The sequence below is a fragment of the Pristiophorus japonicus genome, chromosome 12, assembly GCF_044704955.1.
Source record: "Pristiophorus japonicus isolate sPriJap1 chromosome 12, sPriJap1.hap1, whole genome shotgun sequence".
NCBI classification, from domain to species: domain Eukaryota; kingdom Metazoa; phylum Chordata; class Chondrichthyes; family Pristiophoridae; genus Pristiophorus; species Pristiophorus japonicus.
The window spans coordinates 162,971,637-162,998,585 of NC_091988.1; the positions used below are offsets into that span (position 1 = coordinate 162,971,637).

The 26,949-nt window shown below is 42.8% G+C and overlaps 1 protein-coding gene across 2 annotated transcripts in view; it reads left to right on the forward strand.

Annotated features, from left to right (window-relative positions):
- The first annotated feature begins 14,072 nt into the window (after positions 1-14,072).
- The window catches only part of snx21 (sorting nexin family member 21), a 60,460-nt gene continuing 47,583 nt past the window's right edge, over positions 14,073-26,949 (forward strand). The window contains exon 1 of one of the 2 annotated variants that reach the window (XM_070896086.1): positions 14,073-14,117. The gene's annotated coding sequence lies outside the window, so the exon portion shown is untranslated. Of the gene's footprint in view, positions 14,118-23,079; positions 23,157-26,949 lie in introns of those variants that run through there. The other variant, XM_070896085.1, reaches the window with a different exon arrangement.

Genomic DNA, 26,949 nt, shown 5'->3' on the forward strand with positions numbered 1-26,949 from the left:
GGGGGGGGGAGTGGGGTGGGGGGGGGGAGTGGGGTGGGGGGAGGAGGAGTGAGGTGGGGGGAGGAGGAGTGAGGTGGGGGGGGGGACAGGGGGGTGGGGGGCAATCTGCTCTGTCCAAATGGCAAAGGTGAAGATGTCCCCATTGTGACTGTTTGTATATGAATAATGGCCATTCAGGCAAAGTATTGGGGAATGGTCGGTGTTCATGACTCTATAGAAGAAGGAGTCTTACCTAAGAACAAAAGAAATAGGAGCAGGAGTAGGCTATTTGGCCCCTGGAGCCTGCTCCGCCATTTAATAAGATCATGGCTGGTCTGATCATGGACTCAGCTCCACTTCCCTGCCCACTCCCCATAACCCTTTATTCCCTTATCATTCAAAAATCCGTCTATCTCCGCCTTAAATATATTCAATGACCCAGCCTCCACAGCTCAGTATTCCACAGATTTACAACCCTCTGAGAGAAGAAATTCCTCCTCATCTCAGTTTTAAATGTGCGGCCTTTTATTCTGAGACTATGCCCCCTAGTTTTAGTTTCCTCTATGAGTGGAAATATCCTCTCTGCATCCACCTTGTTGAGCCCTCTCATTATCTTATATGTTTCGATAAGATCACCTCTCATTTTTCTGAACTGCAATGAGTATAGGCCCAACCCACTCAACCTATCTTCATAAGTCAACCTCTTCATTTCCGGAATCAACCTAATGAACCTTCTCTGAACTGCCTCCATTGTAAGAATATCCTGCCTTCCATATGGAGACCAAAACTGTATGCAGTACTCTAGATGTGGCCTCACCAATACCCTGCACAGTTGTAGCAGGACTTCTCTGCTTTTATACTCTATCCCCCTTGCAATAAGGGGCAATATTCCATTTGCCTTCCTGATTACTTGCTGTACCTGCATACTAGCTTTTTGTGTTTCATGCACAAGAACCCCCAGGTCCTGCTGTACTGCAGCACTTTGCAATTTTTCTCCATTTAAATTATAATTTGCTTTTCTATTATTTCTGCCAAAGTGGATAACCTCACCTTTTCCCACATTATACTCCATCTGCCAATTTGTTTCCCACTCACTCACTTAGCCTGTCCATATCCCTTTGCAGATTTTTTGTGTCCTCCTCACAATTTGCTTCATCAGCAAACTTGGCTACATTACACTCGGTCCCTTCATCCAAGTCATTAATATAGATTGTAAATAGTTGGGGCCCCAGCACCGATCCCTGTGGAACCCCACTAGTTACTGATTGCCAACCGGAAAATGACCCTTTTATCCCGACTCTTTGTTTTCTGTTAGTTAGCCAATCCTCTATCCATGCTAATATATTACCCCCAACCCCGTGAGCTTTTATCTTGTGTAGTATCCTTTTATGTGGCATCTTATCAAATGTCTTCATCTCCAGCAGTTGGGGGAGGAGGGAAGAATTGATGAGAAAAAATTCTAACCTTGATGAAAAGTGGTTTATTTTTCAGCTTGCCTTCATTAACTATTTTAGCCTGATATTTTCAGGCCTTAATAAATGGGAAGTTTTTGCTTTTTTTACTGTTGGAAATGTGTAGATCAGGGAGATGAGGCTGCATACTAAGCTTAAATAAAGGAGACTATGAAGGTATGAGGGCGGAGTTGGCGAAAGTGGACTGGGAAAATAGAATAAAGTGAAAGACGGTTGATGAACAGTGGTGTCCATTTAAGGAGATATTTCACAACTCTCAAGAAAAATACGTTCCAATGAGGAGGAAAGGGTGTAAGAGAAAAGATAGCCATCCGTTGCTAACTAAAGAAATAAAGGATTGCATCCAATTAAAAAGAAGGGCATACAGAGTGGTCAAAACTAGTGGGAGGACAGAAGATTGGGAAGCTTTTAAAAGCCAGCAAAGAATGACTAAAAAAATGATTAAGAAAGGGAAGATAGACAATGAAAATAAACTAGAGCAAAATATAAAAACAGATAGCAAGAGTTTCTATCGGTATATAAAAAGGAAAAGAGTGGCTAAAGTAAATGTTGGTCCCTTAAGAGGATGAAACCGGGGAATTAATAATGGGGAACATGGAGATAGTAGAAACTCTGAACAAATATTTTGTATCAGTCTTTACAATAGAGGACACTAATATTCCAACAGTGGATAGTCAAGGGGCTATAGCGGGGGGAGGAACTTAACACAATCACAATCACTAAGGAGGTGGTACTCAGTAAGATAATGGGACTAAAGGCAGAAAAATCCCCTGGACCTGATGGCTAGGATCTTAAGAGAAGTAGCGGCAGCGATTGTGGATGCATTGGTTGTAATTTATCAAAATTCCCTGGATTCTGGGGAGATCCCAGCAGATTGGAAAACTGCAAATGTCACACCTTTATTGAAAAAGGGAGGTAGACAAAAAGCTGCAAACTATAGACCAATTAGCTTAACATCTGTGGTTGGGAAAATGTTGGAGTCCATTATTAAAGAAGCAGTAGCAGGACATTTGGAAAAACATAATTCAGTCAGGCAGAGTCAGCATAGATTTATGAAAGGGAAGTCATGTTTGACAAATTTGCTGGAATTTTTTGCGAATGTAACAAACAGGGTGGATAAAGGGGAACCAATGGATGTGGTGTATTTGGACTTCCAGAAGGCATTTGACAAGGTGTCACATAAAAGGTTACTGCGCAAGATAAAAGTTCACGGGGTTGGGGGTGATATATTAGCATGGGTAGTGGATTGGCTAAATAAGAGAAAACAGAGAGTCGGGATAAATGGTTCATTCTCTGGTTGGCAATCAGTAACTAGTTGGGTGCCGGAGGGATCAGTGCTGGGACCCCAACTATTTACAATCTATATTAACGACTTGGAAGAAGGGGCTGAGTATAACGTAGCCAAGTTTGCTGATGATACAAAGATGGGAGGAAAAGCAATGTGTGAGGAAGACACAAAAAATCTCCAATAGGACATAGACAGGCTAAGTGAGTGGGCAAAAATTTGGCAGATGGAGTAAAATGTTGGAAAGTGTGAGCTCTGGCACTTTGACAGAAAAAAATCAAAGAGCAAGTTATTATTTAAATGGAGAAAGATTGCAAAGTGCTGCAGTACAACGGGATCTGGGGGTACTTGTGCATGAAACACAAAAGGATAGTATGCAGGTACAGCAATTGATCAGGAAGGCCAATGGAATCTTGGCCTTTATTGCAAAGGGGATGGAGTATAAAAGCAGAGAAATCTTGCTACAGCTATACAGAGTATTGGTGAGGCCACACCTGGGATACTGCGTGCAGTTTTGGTTTCCATATTTACAAAAGGATATACTTGCTTTGGAGGCAGTTCAGAGAAGGTTCACTAGGTTGATTCCAGAGCTGTGGGGGTTGACTAATGAGGAAAGGTTGAGTAGGTTGGGCCTCTACTCATTGGAATTCAGAAGAATGAGAGGTGATCTTATCAAAATGTATAAGATTATGAGGGGACTTGACAAGGTGGATGCAGAGAGGATGTTTCTACTGATGGGGGAGACTAGAACTAGAGGGCGTGATCTTAGAATAAGGGACCGCCCATTTAAAACTGAGATGAAGAGAAATTTCTTCTCTCTGAGGGTTGTAAATCTGTGGAATTCGCTGCCTCAGAGAGCTGTGGAAGCTGGGGCATTGAATAAATTTAAGACAGAAATAGACAGTTTCTTAAGCGATAAGGGGTTGTAGGGAGCGAGCAGGTAAGTGGAGCCGATTCCATGATCGGATCAGCCATGATCTTATTGAATGGTGGAGTAGGCTCAAGGGTCTGTATGGCCTACTCCTGCACCTATTTCTTATGTCCTTATGTTCTTATGATGTTTAGCTGGAATGGCATAGTGTGTAATTTAGAGTGTGGGCCAACAGTTGTTGTAATAGAATACAATAGTAGGTGGGACACAGTAATCTGACTCAGTAATGTAAGTTAATAGAAATAGAAGAAAAATAGTGTAATGGTATAAGTAAGTGCAAGATGTTAGCTAGAAGTTAGGAAAATAAGAAGACTGCTGACAAACCAGCAAAGGATGAGACTACAGACAATTCATAATAAATATAACCTCGGAGTGGGACGACACACAAAGAAATTCTCCAAAATGTGCTCAATTCTCCCTAAGAGAAAGGTTGAACTTTTCAATATAAAAGCCACACTGCTATCTGATCAGAGGTACATTATATTTACACTTGCATCATCCAAGCTATAAGCATAAGCAGTGGGGTAGATTTTGAATTTAAGCGAAAGTGTAAAATGGGTGACAGCGAATCAGCAACCTGTTTTACATCTCTCCCGATTTTTATTTCCATTGACATCATTGGGAGGTGTAAAACATGCTGCCAGCTGGCTATCATCCGGTTTAAGCTTTTGCACAATCTACCCCAGTAAGTGCACAATTGTTACCTGTTATGTTGTTGTACTGGCTGAAATGGGTAAAGCTTAGGATCATGTAATGCTGAAACTGAGTTACGTTATATCAAGTTGAACAAAGCTGATGAGGCTACTGTATCTCTGACACCACGCAAGTGTCTGTTTGCAATGATTACAGTGACAATTGTGTTACCTTTCTAGGTCCAGGAATACTAAAATAAAGTAGTCATTAGTAATACATCAAATTGTGTCCTGTGCGGTCCTTGTTATCTCTTGGGTGAACTAACGGCTAAATGGTAACTGTACATCTTCATTGAGTTGCTTTCTGTTACTTAACTCAACAGCCCAGACACGAAACATTGGACATAAACGTTAATCCCAGTCGATCTCTTTCCTACACCTGTAAAGTTATTTTTTGGCATTCTTTGTTCTGTATGGTTTTTATTTTATTTTACAGTTTTTGTCCAGTAAAATAATACTTTTCTCATCAAATAAAACATTGGGAGAAACTCCACAAACATTGGGGTGAAGTTTTGGGTCGCGCCTAGAACGGCACAGCCCCGACCTGGACACCCGAAAGTGCGTCAAAAAAATACCTTCAGATTCTCCGGCTCCCTGCAGGTCCTTTGGAGCTTGGCGCGGCGCACACAGAGCAGCGAGGGGCGGAGCAAGAGAGTCGCGCCGATTCTAGAAGTGGTGGGGGGGCGGGGCTAATTTAAATGAGACAACGTCATGCCGGCAGCCTTGCGCGTGCGCGTTGGAGGAGTGCGCGCGCACGCACAGTAGCGCATAAACATTGGCACTCGGCCATTTTTAAAGGGACTTGAAGAAAAGTCAAGCCACTGCCACCGCCCCTATCGCATGGCCGAATGGCCTCAGTCCCCTTCGCAGCTCAAAGGCTGCTTGGTTGCTGTTTCTTCGGCTGCTGTTGAGCCACTGCCGCTGCCCCTATCGCGTGACCGAATGGCCTCAGTCTCCTTCGCAGCTCGAAGGCTGCTTGCTGTTTCTTTGGCTGCCGTGGAGCCACTGACGCCACCCTGTCTCCTAGATGGAAGGAAGGCCTGCCTGAAGCACCACAGCTCGAGGGCTGCTTGCTGCCGCTGTTGGGCTGCCGTCGAGTCACTGACGCGACCCCTGTCTCCAACATAGAAGGCCTGCCTGAAGCACTGCAGCTCGAAGGCTGCTGCTGCTTCACACAGGTAGGAATATTCAATATTTTGTCTTTGCTTTGTTTATAATTTTTTATTCAGGATGACTCTTTATTTGTATAAGTAAGACTGTTGAATGCTTGTAGAATTTAATTACTTCCCTACCTCCCCCCCCCCCCCCTCATTCCCTACGCCTGATTTGTAAGCTATGCCTAATTTGTAAAGTGTAGGCAACATTTTTCTGAGCGTACAAAAATCTGCACTTACTCCATTCTAAGTTAGTTTGGAGTAAGTTTTCACTGCCTAAACTTTCAAAACAGGCGTAAGTGACCAGACACGCCCCCTTTTGAAAAATAAATTCTGTTCCAAAGTGAAACTGTTCTAACTGACAAGAACTGGAGCAAACCAAATGCCGAGAATTGCAATTTCTATGATACTCCATTCTAAACCAGTTGCTCCAAAAAAACAGGAGCAACTCAGGCCGAAACTTGACCCCATTGTTCCTAAGATACAAATATCTGAAAAGAAAAATAGCCATAGGAGGGATGTTTTGACATAAAAATACTCGACAAAGAGCTCTAACTAAAAGTTAGATAAAGAAGAAACTAGCCTTACCGCAAGTGGATTTAAAAGGGCTTTGCATGTCTGATGAAGGTTGGGCTGGATTTGACCCCTATTGAAGCTCAAACTGTTGCAGTATGAAATACTGTGTTAATCATTTCTGTTAAATTCCTTCCTTTTAAATGTGAAAATCACCAGGATTGAACCTCCCTTCATTCTTCACCAAGTTCACATGAGAACCTGTTGGGGAATACAAAACACTAATGCAAGTTTTTTTTTTTAAACAGATTTAAACGTCAAGCTGAATTTTATGTATTGTTGTGCGAAGGAGATCTGTGCTGAGGAATGGCACAGATTTTGGGTGCTAGTGCCTGCAGGGAGCATTCCCCGGTCAAGGATATCACAGGCCAGTTGAAGAATCCTTCCATTCTGCTCTAAACATAAGGTATGATCAGAGTTATATGACCATTGTCATGCTGTCAACATAATGCCAGTTATTAATAATTATTGATAGAGTTGCAGACTCTCTCCTCTTAAGAACTTAGTTGATATTGCCCAAGTTCTTTTCACATGACATAGGACCAGAGGAAAAGGAATAGGCCTTTCAACATCTTGAGCATGCACCACCAGTTAATCAGATCCTGGTTAATCTGTAGCTGAACTTCATTTACCTGTCTTTGTTCCATATCCCTTGATACTGCAACAAAAAAATCTGTCAATATCAGTCTTGAAAATTTCAATTGATCCAGCATCCATAGCCTTTTGGGGGAACGAGTTCCAGATTTCCACTACACCTCATGTGGAAAAAGTACTTCCTAATTTCACTCCTAAATGGACTAGCTCTAATTTTAAGATTATGCCCCCCTTGTTCTGCATTGTTCCACCAGAGGAAATAGTTTCTCTGTATATTTTACAGCCAGCTGAGCGAAGAGATTGTTGTCCTCTTATTGTAACCTGGAATCAAATCCAGATCCCGCAGGTTAAAACAGCATGTTCTCAATGGCTGCCGCCAGTTTCTGTTACCTTAAACTTTTTCAGAGAAATAGTTACAGGGTACGACATCACTTTGATCACAAAATCTGAATATGGCCCACCTAACAACAACTGTGATTTCATAGCTTATGAGTTTGGGGTCATAAAGAAAAATAACCTCATAATTCTAGAACTCCTAATCAGACATGTCCCAAACAGACAAAAACATACTTTTGAAGTGTTATCTTGAAATCCAACAATTTCAATTTCTATTATAATCACACTGGCACCATAATTTAAAAAAAAGCAATTTCTTAATTTATTTTTGCAGACAGATGGATCATCTTCAGCCTTTGTTTACACATCTATACAGAGTGGTGTGGTTCTCTAATATTACTGAGCTGTGATTGAGTTAACTAGAACGGAACACTTCATAACATTTATCCTCTTGAAAACATTCATTATAAGCTCACTTTCATATTTCTGCCTTTCACACAGTCTATGCGTGCACACAGTATCAAGTAACACAATTGGGCTAACATTTCAAAATCATGTTATTTTCAGCCACAAGCATCAGCCCATTAATATGAGCTTCAGCCAAGTGCTCCACACTGCATTCATCTCCTCATCCCGTAACCAACACCACATCTTCTATATTTAATATGACATCCCCTAACAATGCCACTAGCTACACCAACCAATCATTTTGTAAATGCATAGCATAAATGTGAGCACTTCCCCCTCCAGAAAATAGTTCCAATTCACCTCACAAATTAGTTTTTTTTGGAAAGCAATAGCTAAAACCGCACAAAAATAATCTTCAAAGACTGAAGTAAAATCGCTTCATTCTAACCGCCAGAGGTAAAATCTTCTCTCCGTCATGAGAATGAGATGTTGATAAAACCCAGGCCAGCCTTGGCGAAAACATCCAGCACTGTGCATAACCAGCCTTGCTCCGTAAATGCCAGCAGCACTGTGACTAAACAGTACCTCTGCTTTCAGAACACAGCCTGACTGCACGTGACATCACTCAGCAGACTTCAGCCTGCCTTCCACGCACATAAGCACCAGTCCAAAATTATTATTATTTTAAATTTACAAAAAGGCCCCCAACAAATCTTGCAACGGGGGGGGGGGGCAGGGCGGGGCGGTCACTGGGAGGATGGCCAGATTGTGCTGCAAAGGGGAGGGGTGGGTGTAACTCCCTAGTCTAGGAGTAACTGCTTCCTCAGCTCATTTAGAACCTAGCGTGGTACTGGAGGCTAGTATGCTGAGTGAGATGAGATGCACCTTTCACAGATGGGCAGTAATGGGTCTCACTGGGTGGCAGGGAATGGTGCCCAGGCTAGAGAAGTAGCTTCGAACCACCCAAACTGTTGCAAATTTATTTTATTTTGAACCAAGATCATCTCCCGTACACAGTGGGCTGATGGAAGACTGCATGGGGTGTAGGGGCCCTAGGTAACCCTCCAATCCCAAAGGCCGACAGAAGCTAGATTTCCCAACTGCAGAGGGCAGGCAGGCACATGCGACAATCCTAGTGCTTGCCAGCCCCATGAAATGATGGAGACCTCCCATGGCCCCACACTCTGGCAGGATTAGCGCTGGAGGTTAACGTGGGCTTAACCATTGGGATTGTGTCCTTCGGGGCCAATAAAAATCACATAGCATTTGTATCTGTTTCTTCCACTATCCTATTTACTGTGGATAACAAAATGCTGTAGTTGACTGATTTTTGAGCATCAGCAAAACTATTGGCCATTAGCTGTAACATTTTAGGGTTTTACGACATGGAGAAGTGAAAAACATTTTCACACAATACAAAATGCAACGGATAACATATTGGAAAAACAAATTTTTAAAATTTGCACCCGCCAAAGCATTTCCTACATGACAACAGTGTTACACTTCCAAAAGTATTTCATTGGCTGTAAAGCGCTTTGAGATGTCTGGAGGTCGTGAAAGGCACTATGTAAATGTGAGGTCTTTCTTTCTTTAAGCAGAAAAGTAGTGGTGATATTTTTAGTGAATTGCAGAGTAGAATGGTTAAATTACTAAAATCATGAAAAATATTTTAGTTTTTAAAATGTTATTTCCACCAAATGTTTTTTTGTTCCACTCCCCTCTGTCTCCATTCCCATGGAAATCTGGATATTGCAGCCTGCACATACCCAGATGTCAATGTCAAATGCTTCTTCAATGAGAACTGGCATATGGTAAAAACTAATGAGCAAAAAGGCATAATGAAGGTTGTACAGCCCAGCTGCTTCTCTTCGCTGTCCCCATAACTGATGCCAGAGGGAAAAATGAGATTACAATCAATTCTGAAACAGGCAATAACAACTTAAAACAAAGTAAATGGCATCATTACAATCAATTGGCTCTGACATCAATCTGCATTATTATTTAATTAAGGAAAATACTTGCTACCTGTGGAATGCTGGCAGACTGGAGTTTAACACGTTGGTCTAAAATTCCTCTCGGCACTAATGTAGCGGAAGTGGTCTCCCCATTTATTTTAAACCAGGCAATGCCTTCACTGAAAGGATGAAGGAAGAAATCTCATGTTAAGGATTTGTACATTAATACTCTGAGCCCCATGATTTATAAATGTACCGTAAGATGGAACTTGCTGATGGAAAAATGTTTTACAAACATTCCGGTCAACTGAAGCTATTAGTGAGGCAGTGCTTTAATAACATAATATAATGCTTAAAAAAAACACCAAAATTAAACATTTGCTAATGTTACTTAAAGAACACCAAATGGGGATCAGTCAGATTAACTTTAATACACACGTTTAAAGATCTGTACACACTTACCTTCAGTGGTCATAAGCTATGAGATTTTGCCTACTTATTTAGTACAGCTGTTACGCTAGCAATGCACACTGTAAGTATTAGATTTTAATGCTTATAAGAAAACAACCATTTTGTATGTAACTAATGGATAATTTTGTACATCTGACACAAAATGGGTTTGCAAGCTACACACAGATGTGAATTATTCCAGTCCTAGTTTTGAAGAATGAACCTGCAGGGCTTGACAGGGTAGATGCACAGAGGATGTTTCCCCTGGCTGCGGAGTCTAGAACTTAGAGCCACAATCTCAGAATAAGGGGTCGGCCATTTAGGAAGAGATGAGGAGGCATTTCTTCACTCAGAGGGTGGTGAATCTACCCCAGAGGGCTGTGGAGGCTCAGCCTTTGAGTATATTCAAGACAGAGATAGATAGATTTTTGGATGTTAAGGGTATCAAGGGATATGGGGATAGTGCAGGCAAGTGGAGTTGAGGTAGAAGATCAGCCATGAATTCATTGAATGGCAGAGCAGGCTTGAGGGGCCAAATGGCCTAATCCTGTTCCTATTTCTTATGTTCTTATAAAGTGATGTGGAATTTGAAAGCAACATTCCATCCTGATCCCTGGGATTACCCTTTAGTGAAATGTTTCTAGGCAATTCATCAGAAGGAGAATTGGGCTCCACTCTGCTATCAATCATATTCATGAAAGCAGCATAGGCCATGAATCTATAGAGTTATGTAAGATGTCACTGGAAGTTAAAGTCAATCTGAGGCCCAATCAGATTGCAACGAATTAGACAAACACATAAATATTGGGGCTGGAATTGCAGTCGGAGGCTTCCCGTGGGCAATTGCCTCCGACCTGAAACATTTCTACAAAAGTACCTGGTGGTCCGGGAGGAGCGTGGGATTCCGGTAGGGAGGCCTTCTCTTCCCACGCTGTGAAGCGCGCTCCCGTCCTCCAGGTTCCCACACAGAAGGTGAAGCCATGTGTGATTGCTCAGCCAATCAGGTACAGTATTCCACAGCTTTCTCATTAATAACAATGAGAACTCCGTATAATGAGGAAAAAAAACAAACACACTAAACACATATAATAAAAAATAAAAAACACAACTCACATAATTAAAATTAAAGTTAATAAATCTCTTAGAGACATTTGTTTTTCTGAGTCTTTGAAAAGTTTTTTTAATTATGGTTAAAAATAAATGTAATGTAGTCGGCAGGGTTTTTAAAAATAATATGTGTTTTATAAATTTAATTTAATTATATTTTTGTATATTTTTAAACTCTTATGCCTGTAAAAGTAGGCTACACGCCTGCTTTTATCAGGTGCAAGAATTTTGAGGACATTTGCTGGGCAAGATATGGGCTGTAGTAATACCTGCCCTCCTGTATGGATCAGAGGCATGGATGATGTATAGAAGACACCTCAAGTCGCTGGAGATATATCACCAACGATGTCTCCTTCAAGATCCTGCAAATCCCCTGGGAGGACAGGCGCACCAACATCAGTGTCCTTGCTCAGGCTAACATCCCCAGCATTGAAGCACTGATTACACATGATCAGCTTCGCTGGGCAGGCCACATAGTTCGCATGCCAGACACGAGGCTCCCGAAGCAATTGCTCTATGTGGAGCTCCTCCATGGCAAACGAGCCAAAGTTGGGCAGTGGAAATATTACAAGGACACCCTCAAAGCCTCCCTGGTAAAGTGCGACATCACCACTGACACTTGGGAGTCCCTAGCCGAAGACCGCCCTAGGTGGAGAAAGTGTATCCGGGAAGGTGTTGAGCTCTTCGAATCTCAACGCCGCGAGCGTGAAGAGGTCAGGCGCAGGCAGCGGAAGGAGCGGCGGCAAATCAGTCCCACCCCCCCTTCCCCCGACGAATATCTGTCCCACCTGTGACAGGGTCTGTGGCTCTCGCATTGGACTGTTCAGCCACCAAAGGACTCACTTTAGGAGTGGAAGCAAGTCTTCCTCGATTCTGAGGGACTGTCTATGATGATGTTGAAATCCCACAATCTTGCCCTTGCAAATGTCCTCGCACCCGATATGCGTGCGTTCTGTCAAGCTCCAGCTTGACAAATTGGAAAAGCCGGTTTTCAGCGCATGCGCATTGTGCGCCCAAAACCGGCTTTTGCGGGGCCTTTCCAGGTCCGTCGACACTCAGTACCAAAGCAAAATACTGCAGATGCTGGAAATCCAAAATAAAAACAGAAAATGGTGGAAACACCAGCAGGTTAGACAGCAGAGTTAATGTTTTAGGTTGGTGATATTATCTGAAACACATTAGGTTTTGCATGTACCCTGGTGACACTCAGCTCTATCTCATCACCACCTCTCTGGATCCCTCCACTGTCTCTGATTTGTCACACTGCTTGCCCGACATCCAATATTGGATGAGTAGAAATTTCCTCCAACTAAATATAGGGAAGACTGAAGCAATTGTCTTTTATCCCCACCACAAATTCCATTCCCTGGTCACAGTTTCCATCCCTGGCAACTGTCTGAGGCTGAGCCACGCTGTTCGCAACCTTGGGTGTTGTGTTTGACCCAGAGATGAGATTCAGACCACATATCCACTCCATCACCAAGACTACCTACTTCCACCTCAGTAACATTGCCCGACTCCGACCCTGCCTCAGCTCATCTGCTGCTGAAACCCTCATCCATGCCTTTGTTACCTCTAGACTTGACTATTCCAGTGTACTCCTGGCCAGCTTCCCATCTTCACCCTACATAAACTTGTGCTCATCCAAAGCTCTGCTGCCCATATCTTAACTCGCTCCAGGTCTCATTTATCGATCACCCCTGTGCTCGCTGACCTACATTGGCTCCCACTCTGACAATGCTTCAATTTTAAAATCCTCATCCTTGCTTTCAAAACCCTCCATGGCCTCGCTCCTCCCTAACTCTGTAACCTCATCCAGCTCTACAAGCCTTCAGGATCTCTGCACTCCTCCAATTCTGGCCTCTTGAGCATCCCCAATTTTAACTTTTGGTGGGCGTGCTTTCAGCTACCTTGGCCCTAAGCTCTGGAATTCCCTCCCTAAATCCCTCCGCTTCTCTCTCCTCCTTTAAGATGGTCCTTAAAACCTACTTGTTTGACCAAGCTTTTGTTCGTCTCCTCTTGATATTTCCTCTGTGGCTCAGTGTCAAAAATGTTTTTATTGATAACGCTCTTGTTAAGCCCTTGGATGTTTTGCTATATTAAATGCACTATATAAATGTAAGTTGTTGTTGCTAATAAACAGCAGAATGACTATTCTGACTTTGAACTCTACTGCACTCCCTTTGGTTTTCTTGCATCAACTTCAATTAGGCAAAATTAACACAATGTGTGAACCGAGTAACTGCTGAGTAATTTTGCACCATCTCTGTTTATTGCTGCTTAACATGCCAAAGTAAATGCCACCACCAGGTTTGCCTTACACATATTTAATACCAGAAGAAAATTTAGGGTTGTAGACAATAGCTAGCACTCACTATTAACAACTCACAAATTACTGATCCTTAATGTATAATTAGTATATGCTCCAGGTCTAGGTTCAGCCCCCAGTTGTCTCACCTGATGGGTTCTAGTTGGTAAAAAATGGTTGCACTTTTCTGGTCCTGAAATTCCGGCCTCACCGGGTCCGTGGGGAATACGTACAGACCCGGCGAGGCCCCGCAAAAGCCGTTTTTTGGCATGTGATGCGCATGTGCCGAAAACCAACAGTTCTAATCTGTCTAGTTTTAGCTTGACATATCCTCCATATCCTCACAGCCAGGACATTCGCGCGGGCAAGATTGCACTATTTGCCCATCTCTTGCCCAGCGACTGTCCTTAAAACTCTTGCGCCTGGTAAAAGCATAACCTACTTTTACCAGCGTAAGAGTTTTAAAACATATGAAAACATATAAAAAGTAAAATTAAAAAACACATTTTTATGATAAAGACCCTGTCCGCTAAGGTAAGTTTATTTTAAACCCTCATTACAACACTTAAAAATTCAAAAAATTTTTTTTTTTCTAACACATTTCATTACCTTTAATTTAAATTTATATAAATATGTGAGGTTTTTTTTAATTTTTTACTTGTGTTTGGGTGTTGGGAGGGGCGGGGGGGTTATCATTCATAATAAATTCAAATTACTTACGGAGTTCCCATTATTATGAATGAAAATACTGTACCGAGATTGGCTGTCCAGTGCCACGTGACTCCAGCTTCTCTCTCCACATCTCCAAGACGTGAACGTGCCCCGTAGCAAGAAGCCTCAGAACGGAATCACTGGAGGGTGCAGGAGCAAAAGGTAGGTGCGGATCTCTTCCCTTATTTTCAGGCAAGCGCCCGCGGGAAGCCCAGAACCGGGATTTCAGGCCCATTGTGTTTTTAAATGTAATCATACAAAAACATTTCTGAACATTCTAATTGATTCGCTCTAATTTCACAATTTCCTAGGAGCTACAACTCACAATAAGCTTAAAAGTAATTTGAAAGACTATTGGCTTGTGACCTATAGAATCATCACAACTATTCCTGTCGGTATTTTATTGATATGATGATGGTTGCTGGTCCTCCTCACATTCCTCTCATGGTACCTGAACACACTCCCCTTTACCCAAATTTGTGTTGACTCATCGTACCATCTTTTGCTCTAACTTTTCCAAGACCTCAAAACTGTGGAACCTCCCTTGCCTCCCACAATCCACAGGCTGGCTAATATGCCAGCTATCTGGTCTTGAATTCCTTTATCTACTGTGCTAACTCTTTCAAACTTAGATGGTGTCTCATAATATGAGCCTTAGCCTCGCACCCTAGGTTCCTCAATTAAAAATATAGTAGCACAGAGGGCCAAATTCCCTCTGCTTTTGCACCCCATCTGCACCTATTTTTGAAGCGAGACACAGGTGAAAAATGGACCATTATGCCAGTCACCTCCCTGATTGTACTGTAGGCCAACTTTCTCTCAGGGTTTGGATGGGCTGCAATTCATTGTGCCTCAAAGCGGCATTAATATTTAATTGATATTATAATGGAAGAGCAGAGAAGATATGTTAAACTTGTATCAAACCTTACTAGATCACACTGGGAGTACTGTGCACAGTTCTGGTCTCTATATTATAAAAAGGATATATAGGCATTGGAGAAGGTGCAAACAAGATTCACAAGGATGATACCAGAACTGAGAGGATAGACTTAGCAGGAAAGACTGAACACGCTGAGGCTCTTTTCTCCAGAAAGGAGAAGGGTGACCTGATTGAGCTCTATAAGATTATGAAAGGGTTTGATCGGGTAGATGTAGAGAAAATGTTTCCACTTGTGGGGGGTGTCCAAAAATAGAGGTCATAAATTTAAGATAGTCACTAATAAATCAAATAGGGAATTCAGGAGAATCTTCTTTATCTAAAGAATGCTAAGAATGTAGAGCTGCAGAACACCAAAGGGCAAAAAACGTTAGTAGGAGTTGTGTACAGACCTCCAAACAGTAATAGGGATGTTGGGGAGGGCATCAAACAGGAAATTAGGGGTGCATGCAATAAAGGTGTAGCAGTTATAATGGGTGACTTTAATATGCACATAGATTGGGCTAGCCAAACTGGAAGCAATACGGTGGAGGAGGATTTCCTGGAGTGCATAAGGGATGGTTTTCTAGACCAATATGTTGAGGAACCAACTAGGGGGGAGGCCATCTTAGACTGGGTGTTGTGTAATGAGAGAGGATTAATTAGCAATCTCATTGTGCGAGGCCCCTTGGGGAAGAGTGACCATAATATGGTGGAATTCTGCATTAGGATGGAGAATGAAACAGTAATTTCAGAGACCATGGTCCAGAACTTAAAGAAGGGTAACTTTGAAGGTATGAGGCGAGAATTGGCTAGGATAGATTGGCGAATGATACTTAGGGGGTTGACTGTGGATGGGCAATGGCAGACATTTAGAGACCGCATGGATGAAGTACAACAATTGTACATTCCTGTCTGGCGTAAAAATAAAAAGGGGAAGGTGGCTCAACCGTGGCTATCTAGGGAAATCAGGGATAGTATTAAAGCCAAGGAAGTGGCATACAAATTGGCCAGAAATAGCAGCGAACCTGGGGACTGGGAGAAATTTAGAACTCAGCAGAGGAGGACAAAGGGTTTGATTAGGACAGGGAAAATGGAGTACGAGAAGAAGCTTGCAGGGAACATTAAGGCGGATTGCAAAAGTTTCTATAGGTATGTAAAGAGAAAAAGGTTGGTGAAGACAAACGTAGGTCCCCTGCAGTCAGAATCAGGGGAAGTCATAACGGGGAACAAAGAAATGGCGGATCAATTGAACAAGTACTTTGGTTCGGTATTCACTAAGGAGGATACAAACAACCTTCCGGATATAAAAGGGGTCAGAGGGTCTAGTAAGGAAGAGGAACTGAGGGAAATCTTTATTAGTCGGGAAATTGTGTTGGGGAAATTGATGGGATTGAAGGCAGATAAATCCCCAGGGCCTGATGGCCTGCATCCTAGAGTACTTAAGGAGGTGGCCTTGGAAATAGCGGATGCATTGACAGTCATTTTCCAACATTCCATTGACTCTGGATCAGTTCCTATGGAGTGGAGGGTAGCCAATGTAACCCCACTTTTTAAAAAAGGAGGGAGAGAGAAAACAGGGAATTATAGACCGGTCAGCCTGACCTCAGTAGTGGGTAAAATGATGGAATCAATTATTAAGGATGTCATAGCAGTGCATCTGGAAAATGGTGACATGATAGGTCCAAGTCAGCATGGATTTGTGAAAGGGAAATCATGCTTGACAAATCTTCTGGAATTTTTTGAGGATGTTTCCAGTAAAGTGGACAAAGGAGAACCAGTTGATGTGGTATATTTGGACTTTCAGAAGGCTTTCGACAAGGTCCCACACAAGAGATTAATGTGCAAAGTTAAAGCACATGGGATTGGGGGTAGTGTGCTGACGTGGATTGAGAACTGGTTGTCAGACAGGAAGCAAAGAGTAGGAGTAAACGGGTACTTTTCAGAATGGCAGGCAGTGACTAGTGGAGTGCCGCAAGGTTCTGTGCTGGGGCCCCAGCTGTTTACATTGTACATTAATGATTTAGACGAGGGGATTAAATGCAGTATCTCCAAATTTGCGGATGATACTAAGTTGGGTGGCAGTGTGAGCTGCGAGGAGGATGCTATTAGGCTGCAGAGTGACTTGGATAGGTTAGGTGAGTGGGCAAATGCATGGCAGATGAAGTATAATGTGGATAAATGTGAGGTTATCCACTTTGGTGGTAAAAACAGAGAGACAGACTATTATCTGAATGGTGACAGATTAGGAAAAGGGAAGGTGCAACGAGACCTGGGTGTCATGGTACATCAGTCATTGAAGGTTGGCATGCAGGTACAGCAGGCGGTTAAGAAAGCAAATGGCATGTTGGCCTTCATAGCGAGGGGATTTGAATACAGGGGCAGGGAGGTGTTGCTACAGTTGTACAGGGCCTTGGTGAGGCCACACCTGGAGTATTGTGTACAGTTTTGGTCTCCTAACTTGAGGAAGGACATTCTTGCTATTGAGGGAGTGCAGCGAAGGTTCACCAGACTGATTCCCGGGATGGCGGGACTGACCTATCAAGAAAGATTGGATCAATTGGGCTTGTATTCACTGGAGTTCAGAAGAATGAGAGGGGACCTCATAGAAACGTTTAAAATTCTGACGGGTTTAGACAGGTTAGATGCAGAAAGAATGTTCCCAATGTTGGGGAAGTCCAGAACCAGGGGTCACAGTCTGAGGATAAGGGGTAAGCCATTTAGGACCGAGATGAGGAGAAACTTCTTCACCCAGAGAGTGGTGAACCTGTGGAATTCTCTACCACAGAAAGTAGTTGAGGCCAATTCACTAAATATATTCAAAAGGGAGTTAGATGAAGTCCTTACTACTCGGGGGATCAAGGGTTATGGCGAGAAAGCAGGAAGGGGGTACTGAAGTTTCATGTTCAGCCATGAACTCATTGAATGGCGGTGCAGGCTAGAAGGGCTGAATGGCCTGCTCCTGCACCTATTTTCTATGTTTTTCTATGTTTACCACTATGAATAGTTGAGGCAAATAGCATAGATGCATTTAAGGGGAAGCTAGATAAACACATGAGGGAGAAAGAAACAGAAGATAATAAATAATAATAATAACTTGTATTTATATAGCGCCTTTAACGTAGTAAAGCCTCCCAGGGCACTTCACAACAGTCTTACAACACGTTAGATATTGACAATGGAGGGAAAGAGAGAAAAAGCAGGAGAAGGAAGTGTAAAAGAGGTTAAAGGCTCGGGTCTGAAGCGGCAGCCAAAATACGTATGCAGGTAGACACAGGCGAAAAATACATTAAAAAAAGACATTCAAATTATATTGTAAATAATACATTAAGGAGTATACAATAGTAAAATCAGTATAATAAAGTTAATTATAATTAAACAAAATTAAATAATATATACAATAATTATAAGTTAAGTTAAATTGAGAAAATCAGCAATTGAAGCAAATTAAACATGTTTTTAGCTCTCTCTCTCTCTCATTAGGTTATGCTGATGGGGTTAGATGACGAGGGGTGGGAGGAGGCTTGTATCCACTTTTTTAAAAAGGAGGGAGAGAGAAAATGGGTAATTTAGCCTGACTTCTTTAGTGGGGAAAATGTTGGAATCAATTATTAAAGATGAAATAGCAGCGCATTTGGAAAGCAGTGACAGGATCGGTCCAAGTCAGCATGGATTTATGAAAGGGAAATCATGCTTGACAAATCTTCTGGAATTTTTTGAGGATGTAGCTAGGACAAGGGAGAAGCAGTGGATGTGGTGTATTTGGACTTTCAAAAGGCTTTTGACAAGGTCCCACACAAGAGATTGGTGTGCAAAATCAAAGCACATGGTACTGGGGATAATGTACTGACGTGGATAAAGAACTGGTTGGCAGACAGGAAGCAGAGAGTTGGGATAAACGGGCCCTTTTCAGAATGGCAGGCAGTGACTAGTGGGGTGCCACAGGACTCAGTGCTGGGACCCCAGCTATTTACAATATACATTAATGATTTGGATGAAGGAAGTGAGTGTAATATCTCCAAGTTTGCAGATGACACTAAGCTGGGTGGCGGTGTCAGTTGTGAGGAGGACGCTAAGAGGCTGCAGGGTGACTTGGACAGGTTAGGTGAGTGGGCAAATGCATGGCAGATGCAATATAATGTGGATAAATGTGAGGTTATCCATTTTGGGGGCAAAAACACAAAGGCAGAATATTATCTGAATGGCGGCAGATTAGGAAAAAGGGAGGTGCAACGAGACCTGGGTGTCATGGTTCATCAGTCAATGAAAGTTGGCATGCAGGTACAGCAGGCAGTGAAGAAGGCAAATGGCATGTTGGCCTTCATAGCTAGGGGATTTGAGTATAGGAGCAGGGAGGTCTTACTGCAGTTGTACAGGGCCTTGGTGAGGCCTCACCTAGAATATTGTGTTCAGTTTTGGTCTCTTAATCTGAGGAAGGATGTTCTTGCTATTGAGGGAGTGCAGTGAAGGTTCACCAGACTGATTCCTGGGATGGCTGGACTGACATATGAGGAGAGACTGGATCAACTGGGCCTTTATACACTGGAGTTTAGAAGGATGAGAGGGGATCTCATAGAAACATATAAGATTCTGACAGGACTGGACAGGTTAGATGCAGGAAGAATGTTCCTGATGTTAGGGGAGTCCAGAACCAGGGGACACAGTCTTAGGGTAAGGGGTAGGCCATTTAGGACTGAGACGAGGAGAAACTTTTTCACTCACAGAGTTGTTAACCTGTGGAATTCCCTACCGCAGAGAGTTGTTGATGCCAGTTCATTGGATATATTCAAGAGGGAGTTAGATATGGCCCTTATGGCTAAAGGGATCAAGGGGTATGGAGAGAAAGCAGGAAAGGGGTACTGAGTGAATGATCAGCCATGATCTTATTGAATATGGTGCAGGCTCGAAGGGCCTATTGGCCTACTCCTGCACCTATTTTCTATGTTTCTATTCAAGAGCATAAATGCCGGCATAGACCAGTTGGGACGAATGGCCTGTTTATGTGCTTGTACACTCGATGTAACTCAATATACCTCGATGGACCTCAAATTATGTCATACGATTAGCTTTCCTTCCTTTCTGCTTTTCACAGGTAAGGTGCAGGCTGCTTTCATTTGTGTATGGAGAAAGAGTCAGACTGAACAGTGTGAGCTCAAAGTAAAGTGTGGCCTTAGTCTTTTATTGTAGGTCTCCAAAGTGTCTGTCCAACCTGTGAAACCTTCTTAAATACCTGTGCTCCCAAGGGATTATGGGATCCCTTGGGACTCCGGGTAATGAGCCCTCTGGTGGCTGCACAGAGTAAATACAAGTCCACATATATACCCTCTGGTGGCTGTACAGAGTAAATACAAGTCCACATATATAACACTCTCCATACCAGGGGCAATAATGAAGGGGTGTGTGTTAATCGAGGCTTTGATTACATTGTGGCCTGTTTCGTACAAGGCAGGGCAAGTATTTCAATTTTCCTCCGGGGCTATTACTTTGATATATATATATATGCAAACACAGTATAATTATTACCATCAAGCTACAGACATGAGTACCTTAATTTATTTATTGCGTCACATTTCTAGTAAATATGTTATTTTCTAAGTGTTTGAATGTGGAATAAAAGTATAGTATTAGGGGAGGTGAAATATCTGTGTGAAATATTTGTATTAAATGAAAGATGGTCATATTACATGGAACTGTGCAAATTAATACATTCGTCGACACGGGGTAAAAACATGATTAGCCAGTCTGTCTGAGCAGGTGAAACATTTCTGGATTGCTCTTTTGCCTTTCCAAGGAGATCACATGGTTTTGGGAAGGGTGGAGATATATGGGACAGGCTGGATGGACCAAAGGGTCTTTACTTGTCCAAATTTTTTTGTAAATAGCCCGGTTGAAAAGGCACATTACAGGGGTTTAATATGAGTAGTGTAACATTTGGAATAAATTAACTCCAGTGACCAATGAATATGTATAAGCATCAGAATGCAGGTCTGTATTTCCTTCGCATATAGTCTACTCAGACTTGGCAGATGGAATATAGTATTTTGAGCATCTCCATAATCAAAGCACAGGCCATCAGCCAGGTCGGGACCCAGGAAAGGCTCAGCACGGGCCATCAGCAACATCAGGATCCAGGGAAGGCACAGTGTGGACCAGCAGGGAGGTCGGGACATGAGTCCAGCAGTGTGGTTGGGACCCAGGGAAGGCTCAGTACGGACCAGCAGGGAGGTCGGGACATGAGTCCAGCAGTGTGGTTGGGACCCAGGGAAGGCTCAGTACGGACCAGCAGGGAGGTCGGGACATGAGTCCAGCAGTGTGGTTGGGACCCAGGGAAGGCTCAGTACGGACCAGCAGGGAGGTCGGGACATGAGTCCAGCAGTGTGGTTGGGACCCAGGGAAGGCTCAGTACAGACCAGCAGCGAGATTGGGAGGCCAAGGCCAGCAGTGGTTACTAGAAAAGAACCAACGATCAACGGCTGGAGAGAGAGCGGAAAAGCGCAGGAGAGCTGTGTGCTGGAGCTGGACCCGGGGGGGGGCCCGGGGTACAGTGTCAGTATTTTATGGACAAATTCGCAAGCTGCTCCAATGCGCTCTCCTGCACTGTGATTGCTGATAAACAGGGAGAGGGGACCTGAGGGAGGGAGGGGGGTCAGTAGGAAGATGCGTGTGTGTACTAGGTCCATGAAGCAGAGCCTGCTCTCCAATCGTCTTGGATCCATTGGACTAAGAGCTTGCTCTGTCAAGTTTGTGCGGTAGCTGATGTGCAATGGCCACTACACGTTAAAAGAATTCAAGCACAGGCATCTTCCACACTTTACCAAGTGCAAACAGCGGAAGGAGCAGAAGGAGCTTTTGACTAATCAAGCACCCCATCCACTCGTCCCTCCAACCACCGTCTGCCCCATCTGTGACAGAGTCTGTAGATCCCGCATTGGTTTCATCAATTACCTTAGTATTCATTCTAGTGTGGAAGCAAGTCATCCTCGACTCCGGGGGACCCTAAGAAGAAGTGAAGAAGATTTGCTCTTTTGAAAGAAATATACATATATATATATAAAGTTAAAGTTAATACAACTGTATAACACGACGGAATTTTAATATGAATTAATCAGGCGCGATGGAGGAAGGCTTCCGAGAGCCTGGCTTGACCGGGATCTGCTGTTCTTTCCCAGCTTTCAATTGCTGTATGTGAATTTCTTCACTTCACGGCCCTCTGTCCCTGACTGCAACTTAAAGCAGGCGGGAGTATTAATTGTCACAGGACCAAACTTCTCTCACTTGCTACAGCTGGAAATAGTCGTCACGTCACTCCCCAAAGTGTCAGCGAATAGATCTCAGCTATCATCTAAATGTTTTTTCTAGCGTTTGAGTGGATCAGCATACGTTCAGTGTAAAGTGCACTCCTGCTGCTGGTTATCCCAATGTAGAGTTTTGTAGATTGTTTTCTTCACTTGATATTAGGATCGAGGTGCCATACTTGTGAAAGCTACATTTTTCAATTAGAGATTTTAAAATGGCCACGAGATTAGGTAAACAAGTACACGAGACAAAATAGATAAGAGCTAAACAATGGCACGCAGCCAAAGTGGGAACGGAAGACATTTAAAGGCATGAGGATTTATAAATTATATAATAGTTTATGAAGCCTCCCCTTCCTAAAGCATTACAGTACCACCTGATCACCAGAAAATCTCCAGATGTAATATAGTTTTAAGACTAAGCAGATATCAGGTAATCATTAAGAAATAACAAACTTGCATTAATGAAGTGTCTTTCACATCCCCTGGACATCCCAAAGCTTTTCATGTGAAGTATTTTTGAAGTGTGGTCACTGTTGTTATCTGGGCAAACACACCAAAGTCCCACAAATACAAATGGGATAACCGACCAGGTAATCTGTTTTGATGAGCGTTGGTTAAGGGGTGAATGTTGGTTGGGACACTGGGAGAATGCTTTGCTCTTCTTCAAAAAAAACCATGGGATTCTTTTACTTTGACCTAAACAGGCAGTCATACTCCTGGTTTAACATCGCATCTGAAAGATGGTACCTATTGACAAAGGAGCGGCAAGCGGCGGCCATGAGTCACTGCAAGGTACAGTGAGAGTCAGTCCGGGAGGGCAACGGCTGTGAAGAGGGCGACTGGATTGGACGTCACCAAAATCCCTGTCGTTGATTGGAGCCTGAGCAGGTACAGCAGGAGCGGCGAGGTCGGGGCAAAGGAGCGGTGAGAGATTGTAGAGTGACGCGATCGGGGCCCAGGAGAGACGTGAATTTGGGCCCAGAACAGGTGAGGACCCAGGGGTAGCACGAGCCAGCCCACACTGCGATATGTGTACGCTTTAGGTCCGTGCAGCAGAGCTGGTCTCCAGTTGACTTGGTTAATCCTTGCCACTGGACCAAGACCTAGCTCTGTCAGACCCGTGTGGTGGCTAGTGTACAACGGCCAGCACATGTTAAAAAATTCCTCGCACAGGCATCTTCCACCCTTCAATATGTAGTTCGGGATCTGGAATATTAGATCCTGTGAACTCATCCTTTTTTGGCATGGAAACAAGTCATCCTCGATACGAGGGACCACCTAAGAGAAGAAGAGATGACAATACAGCACTCCCTCAGTACTGTACTGAAGTGTTAATGAAGATTTAGTGCTAGCATGGGATTTCAACTCACAACTATGTGACTCAGAGTAAGAGTGTGATTATTGAGTGCAACTGATACCTAATCATTATATATAAATTAAAAAATTGAGTGGCAAAGGGTTAAAGGAAGGCGAGCAGAGCTGAGCAATGTACACACCATTGTACTCTTTACAGAAACTCTAGCATCCAGTGAAATCTGCTTAATATAAATTATATAGGCTAATAAAAAAGTATAGTGATTAATGGCCTGGAATTTGCGGTCAGCAGCGAAGCGAAGGTGTTCCATTCGCAATCGCGGTGTTCAAGAACTTCAGTTTTTCTGACCTTCAATTCAAATCAACGAATTGTAGCAGGGATCCCCTTGTGCGAGCTGCTGTGATGTAAACAAACTGTCTGAGCAGCCAATCAAAACACATAATTCTCAAGACAGCAAACAAGTAAGTGAGTAAAGCTCTTAAAATTCTGATCATTTAAAAATGTTGGAGAGAGCAAAATAAAGATTAGGGCTCCCACATAGGGAAAAGGCAAACATGAAATAAAGATGGACAATATTTTTTTTACAACATTTTTTTTAAGTTTCTTAAAAATGTTAACTTTTATTAAAATGGACAAATTTCACACTGCACAATATTAAAATTAGTTTTTCAGGACCGTAAGCTTTCCTTAGCAGTCAATACGCTGTTAAAACCCCAATTACACCTAATCCCTTTGGGTCTAACTTTTAGTGGGGCATTTAACAGCGTAATTACAGTGGATGAGCCGGTTTTCGTCAGTTTCCCTGATTTGGGTGGTTACACAGAATGTTGGCTCAATGGGGAATTAGGGGGAGGGGGTGGGTGTCAGAGCAGTGAATGACAGACTGCAAATTCAGGATTTCCACATTAGTCTGCGCATGCGCTAAATCCTGAAATTGCGGTCAGTTTCAGAGGCGGAGTGACGTTGAACGAACGCTGGCAGCTTAACGTCATCCCGACCGCAAATTCTGGGTCAGTATCTCATACCACTGAAGAAAGCATGTTCTAAGAAGCAGATTAACCATGAAGGTCACAGTTAAGACACCAATCATGTAATTGGTAAGATGCCTGCTAAAGGCATCTGACTACTGCTGGAATTTCATAGGGATGCAGTGTGAAAACATGGTACAAATATCATTCAACACCTAGGGGCCAAGTTTCATCTGTGAAATTGGACAGATTCACAAAGTGTTCACGCACAAACTAAGTTTTGCTCTAAGTGAGTCACTCTCATACACCTCCTAGTGGCAGTTTATGAAATGTCTTGGGCAAGGACAATGAGAGCAGAGATCAGAAAGAGAGAAAAAAAACTCAGCTAGTTTTATCCACACATTACTTTTTTTAAATGATGGGGTTCATTGTGCAGGCAATTTGGATCCATCTCCAGATAAAAGTTTCACGATTTCTCCCAACAATACACAGACCAGCTCATTCTTGCCTATAAAGGTGGTTCATACATGACATCTAAATACTACTATTTCTGCTCAGCCATGCTATATATGCAAAGTGGACTATATGCAAAATGCTTGCCTGGGGAACTTTTGTCAGCTGTGGCTCAATGGTAACATTCTCGCCTCTGAGTCGGAATGTTGTGGGTTCAAGTCGCCACCTCAAAGATTTGAGCACAAAAATCTAGGCTGACAAGTCAGTGCAGTACTGTGGGAGTGCTGCACTGTCGGAGGTGTCGTCTTTCAGATGAGACATTAAACCGAGGCCCCATCTGCCCTCTCAGCAGGATGTAAATGATCCTATGGCACTATTTCAAAGAAGAGCAGGGGAGTTTTACCGGTGTCCTGGCCAATATTTATTCCTCAACCAATATGAGTAAAACAGATTATCTGGTCATTATCACATTGCTGTTTGTGAGAGCTTGCTGTGTGCAAATTGGCTGCTGCATTTCCTATATTACATTAGTCACTACACTTCAAAAATAATTAATTGGCTGTAAAACGCTTTGGGATTTCCTGAGGTCATGAAAGGAGATATATAAATGTTAGTCTTTCTTTCCATGGTGCAGGGTGCTTTAGCCACATGCACTAATTTTAGTAGAAGACACCTTACATACTCATACACAACACATCAACATATAGCACCATTCAGTAACCAAGGAAGTAAAACACTCACAATGATCAAAAAGCACTGGCACACTTTGCTTTTCGTTTTACCATTTTACCAACAAACGGATACAAAGGTTAAATTTCACATACACTGTGCAAATGTAAATATTGAGATCTCATCCCCAATGACGGTGTCTATTACTCATTTATTTACTGATCAAAATACAATTAGCCACATCTAGATTCCCCAAATCTAGGCTGACACTCCAGCTGAGGGAGTGCTGCACTGTCGGAGGTGATGTCTTTCAGATGAGACGTTAAACCAAGGCCCGTCTGCCCTCTCAGATGGATGTAAAAGATCCCATGGCACTATTTTGAAGAAGAGCAGAAGAGTTCCCCCCAGTTTCCTGTCCAATATTTATCCCTCAATCAGCATAACAAAAACAGATTATCTAGTCATTATCACATTGCTGTTTGTGGGAGCTTGTTGTGTGCAAATTGTCTGCCATATTTCCTACATTACAACACTTCAAAAAGTACTTCGTTGGCTGTAAAGTGCTTTGAGACGTCCATTGGTCGTGAAAGGCGCATGTGGCTAGTGGCTAATTTATTGGACAATAATTGGTTAATGCAGCCAATATAATTGCTCTGCCTCAAATGAAAGCCACCACTAGATGGCAGTAAAAACATTTTTTTCATCAACTATTTTATGCTCTTATTTTTATTTTGTATTGGAAAACTTTCTCGGTGAGATGTAATGGGTAATGTGATGACATTTGGTACCAATTACATAATTGTGTTACCTCCATCCACATGTACACAACCAAGAAAAATTGTATTAGGTGAGTTATCCTATCGGTTTTGTAAGGATCAATGGCAGTTTTGGCTTCACTTTAACAAGAAGTATTCAATGTGAAGTTACTAAAATGGCAGTACTTTGCATTTTAGTGAGTGGTGTGAGACCACCTTAAGGAGATAAACGTATATTCCAACATTATACTCCATCTGCCAAATATTTGCCCACTCACTTAGCTTGTCTATGACCTTTTGTAGATTTTGTGTGTCTTCCTCACACATTGCTTTTCCTCCCATCTTTGTATCGTCAGCAAACTTGGCTACGTTACACTCGGTCCCTTCTTCCAAGTCATTAATATAGATTGTAAATAGTTGGGGTCCCAGCACTGATTCCTGCAGCACCCCACTAGTTACTGATTGCCAACCCGAGAATGAACCATTTATCCTGACTCTCTGTTTTCTGTTTATTAGCCAATCCTCTATCCATGCTAATATATTACCCCCAACCCCGTGAACTTTTATCTTGTGCAGTAACCTTTTATGTGGCACCTTGTCAAATGCCTTCCAGAAGTCCA